The sequence below is a fragment of the Quercus suber genome, unplaced genomic scaffold (genome assembly GCF_002906115.3).
Source record: "Quercus suber isolate HL8 unplaced genomic scaffold, Cork oak 2.0 scaffold_646, whole genome shotgun sequence".
Lineage (NCBI taxonomy): Eukaryota > Viridiplantae > Streptophyta > Magnoliopsida > Fagales > Fagaceae > Quercus > Quercus suber.
This window is the reverse complement of record NW_027070087.1, coordinates 367405-372112: the sequence shown is the minus strand read 5'-3', so window position 1 is coordinate 372112 and position 4708 is coordinate 367405. Positions and strand designations below refer to the sequence as shown.

Genomic DNA, 4708 nt, shown 5'->3' with positions numbered 1-4708 from the left:
CTAAAAGTCAGGTTGATTTCTCCACTGGGATGCTAAATCAGCGAGTGACTTTGCAGAAGACCCATTTGGGCTTAGTGCTTTTTCAGCAGCAATCTTTAAATTTTTCATATGGTTATGAACTTTCTTCCCTTCTTCTCCAACCATGAGACCTTTTCTAACTTTTGCGATCTCCTCTTGATCCACTAGGCCTTTCTCGTTAGCTTTTGGTCTCAGTGCAACTTTGAGAACCCCAGTTAGTAATATTGCATTCATTCTTTGTTCTGCAAAAAGCGGCCATGCAATTTTTGGTATGCCCTGCATGATACTCTCCAAGGTTGAATTCCAACCACAGTGACTTAAGAACCCACCTGTTGAATTGTGGCCAAGGACTTGGGCTTGTGGTGCCCAAGAGGGCACCACTAGACCTTCTTCTTTGGTCCTCTTTATAAAACCTTTTGATAAGGCAGCAAGAGGGTTGTTGTCGAGGGTCTGGTTAGCAAGGTATGCAGTATTAGCCATGTTAGAGATATATAATAGACATATTAGTCCAATGTAATAGGCCTAAGCCCACTCCTGCTTGTACTAGTAGTCTAGGGTTTAGTCGCCTATATATACTCATATTAGGGTTCATTGTAACACAGGTTATTGTACTACACTCTTATACAATAAAGATGTAGCCCACTACACTCTTATACAATAAAGATGTAGCCCTTAAGGGATTCCTCCGTGGATGTAGGCCGTTAAGGTTGAACCATGTAACCCTCGTGTTCACGGTGTTCCTATTCTATGTTTTCCCTTCCGCATTCACTCCAGCATACACAACATGATATAACACATCACGTTGTTAAATAATCTATATTTATCATGGTATCAGAGCCAAACTTCGTCCTTGGCATCAAACAAACATCTCTAGTAAGCAAAGAAGATTCTCACGTGCATAACACAGATCCACAACAGTGCCTATGCCTTCTTTCAGATCTGGGTCCACAGCATCACACAGCTCCCACAGAAACCCCGTTGTTGCCTCGTTGCTACATCTCTGATCTCTCAAGCAAGTCGAACCACACACCTCTCAAATCTATGCAAATCAAGCCTTCGCTTGATGAAACCAACTATACAACCATGCTCCACAACCTACCGTGTGGAAAACCCATAAATCTGGTCACCAAAAGCCCTGCCACGCGCCTCCACGCACCGTAGTTGTCTCCGAAACTCTCCCACGCGCCGCCTCAGATTCCTGAATTCCAGTTCGTCCTATTACCACACGCGCCGCCCAAATGGCCTCCTCGTTCATCGATCTACAAACCTTGAAATTCCGACCATAATCTGACAATACACGCGCCCTCACGCGCCGATAGAATTTCTAGCATCTACTGCACGCGTCGGTGGACAACTTGCATGCGCCGAAGAACTACGTCAGCCTTAATATGATGTCACCCATGACGTCATTTGATGACGTCAGCAAAATGAGCCACGCCAGCCTTGGACACGTCACCAGACATATCAGCTAGCCACGTCAGTAGTGTCGCCTTGTCAGCACCACGTCACCTAGCTGACGTTGACTCGGACCAACCCGACCCGGACCACTCAGATCTAACCCGTGAGCACTGACCGTTGACTTTGACCAGATCCGTTGACTTATGTTGACTTTGACTTTTACGTTGACTTTTAACCAAAAGTTAAAATTTCCAAAATGGCCTATCTTGCTTAGTTTTTCGCGTAGATTCCAATTTTGGACTCCATTTCTTCATTTGAAACTCCTAAATTGGTCAATTGGTACATTCTTTATTGTGGTTTCTTCAAAGGCATTCTTCAAGGCATCTCCAAGTGATCTTCTCATGCTTATCAAATCTCAAGCTTTCATTGAGCTTCTACCTTGAGTTTGAGGGAGGGTGTTAGAGAGATATATAATAGACATATTAGCCCAATGTAATAGGTCCAAGCTCACTCCTGCTTGTACTAGTAGTCTAGAGTTTAGTCGCCTATATATACTCATGTTAGGGTTCATTGTAACACAGGTTATTGTACTACACTCTTATACAATAAAGATGTAGACCTTAAGGGATTCCTCCGTAGATGTAGGCCGTTAAGGCTGAACCACGTAACTCTCGTGTTCACGGTGTTCCTATTCTATGTTTTCCCTTCGCATTCACTTCAGCATACACAACATGATATAACAAATCACGTTGTTAAATAATCTATATTTAACAAGCCAATTCATTATTTGGGCTTCTTACCACCCATAAGAACTTTTGCTTACTCAATTCCAATCCTAAAGCTAACTCATTCATTTGGTCAAATGAGAGGGTTCCATCACTTCCAAAACAAACAAATAGGGCAGAGCCACTTGGTTGATTGTTCAACCATCTTAAAGAGTCTGACCCTTCAACCGGATTGCTTGAACCACTTTGAATGATGGGTCCAATTGTATAAAGAGAGAGATTTTTAGCTTCTTCTTCCAAAGCTGTTATAGCTAGCATTTCCATCCAACTCCATGAAGGTATTAATAACAATACCCTCAGCTAATCGCATCTGTTTTGTTCTGTGAAGAAACATTTGTACCACTCACTTGTTCGATCTTGAATCGGGTCTATAAGATCTCGACCGCGAATAGGTATGCACCCCGGAAGTTTCACTGGTTCAGGTAGGTCTCTATGCTCACATGAAACTGTCTCATCCAACTTTGGCAAATTCAAAACCAACGACAAAACCAAAGCATTTGTTGGGTAGAAAATGTAGGGCGAGACTTTGAGCTCCTTAGCAACATCAAGAGCATCAGTCCCGAAAGGACCAACCACTAAAGCAACTAACCGAGTAGTTGCAACTAGTGAAGTTAACACATCACGAAGAGATGGCAGTGAACGAGTCATGCATGGTGAGAGTAATTTGTAGTCCAGGCTCTGCTTCTATGGGGTACTCCAAGTTCACTGGAGGAAGAAAGACATGGTCTATACTAGTAGGGAGATCTTGAAGGATTTCTTTCATGGCTTTGGATGGAGACCCTATTGTGGGAATGATGCATGTGATGTGGAAGTCGTGATGATGAAGAAGTAGCTTGGCGAACTCAACAAGAGGGATGAGATGCCCCATCCCTGGACTTGGTAGAAGAGCTATGTGGGGTTTTTGTTCCATATGGACAAATATATAATTCAATTATGTTTTGAAGAGATGGGAATTGAAAGAGAATACCAATTGCGACTTGGGACCTTGCGTGGTTTATATAGGTGTTAGGACTTAGGAATAATAATACTATTAGATTATTTCCAGCATCTGGAAACTATGTGTGGGACGGGAAAGATGTAACCCCTCACCCACTAAAAGACTAGACGCAACCGGTTAGGTTCTTTTCTTTCTCTAGTTTAAAATTTTGCACATATATTCTTTTTACTAATGTTCATTTGTTAATGGGGTTCTTTTTCTTCTTCTTTTTTTGAGAAAGGCTACTGGGGTTCTTTGAAATAGTATATGCGCATGATTATTATTATTCTTCCTTTTTCATACAACGAACAAATTAAATTTTATTAATACACAATTGTTTGACCAAAAATGTTATCTCCAAACTAGTTTGAACTGAAATTTTCTAAATGTGAATTTTGAAAACTTTCCTATATCTTTTTATTAAATGTGAATTTTGAAAATCAAATTGTTAGATTGCATATTATATTTGTTTTTAATACACATGTTAAATTTCGTTCAAATTGGGAGTTATTTACTATTCGATTAATAAAATTATTTTGTATACATAATTTTTAGCACAAAAAATTATGATAAGAAAATATAATCCAATGATAAGATTTTCAATATTCACATTTGATTAAAAGATATAAGAGAAAAACATTTTCCTTGTTTGACTTAGGGTTTGTTTGAGATTTGTTTATTTTACTGAAACTAAAAACTTTTTGTTGAAAATACTGTAGATAAAGGTAAAAGTTAGCTGAAATAGTACAGTGGATCCATGAATAATACTAAATAGTGCAGTAGGGCTTATGAATAGTAGCAAAAATAAGCTGAATAGTAATATACACTGGCTTTTTAATTTTTACCAAACACACACTTAGGGTTTATTTGAGATCCATTTATTTTGCTGAAACTAAAAAAAAAAAAAAAAAAACTAAAAATACTGTAAATAAAAGTAAAAATTAGTTAAAATAGTATAGTGGAACCCATAAAAAGTACTAAAAAGTGCAGTAGGACCCATGAAAAATAAGATAAATAGTAAAATAAGTTAGAAAAATTAATCAGGCTAAATAGACAACTGTACCGGAGATGAAATAATTGTAAAAGAGGAAAGTTGAAAAGAAGATTTTTATTTTTTAATTGGCATAAACACACTAGCATTTGTTAGCGTGACGTAAGTGCAAACGTTATTCTTCTAAATTTTTTTAAATAATGGAATCGATAAATTTGTTTAAATAATGGCTTATTATATGCTACTGCAAAAGTAAAGACGTTAATCTTCTAAAATTGTTTAAATATTGCAATCAATACATTTGTTTAATTAATGGCATAATTTTTTTAAAATTTTATTTTAATAAATTGATAGTCGGGTGGTAAAGATTTGAACATTAGATATCTCAATTGGAAACTATTAGGATTTAAGTTTGTAGTGTTGGCAAACTATGACAAATTGTAAGTCTTGTTGAGTTAAATTGTGTACTTCCAAAGTCCAAGGAAATGACACAAGTCTAGGATGAAGAAAGATGTGAATTGTTTTTTTTTTTTTTTTTTT

At 37.6% G+C, this 4708-nt stretch overlaps 1 pseudogene; it reads right to left on the bottom strand.

Annotated features, from left to right (window-relative positions):
• Positions 1 to 3143, bottom strand: LOC111988252 (hydroquinone glucosyltransferase-like; annotated as a pseudogene).
• Between the last annotated feature and the right edge of the window lie 1565 nt (positions 3144 to 4708).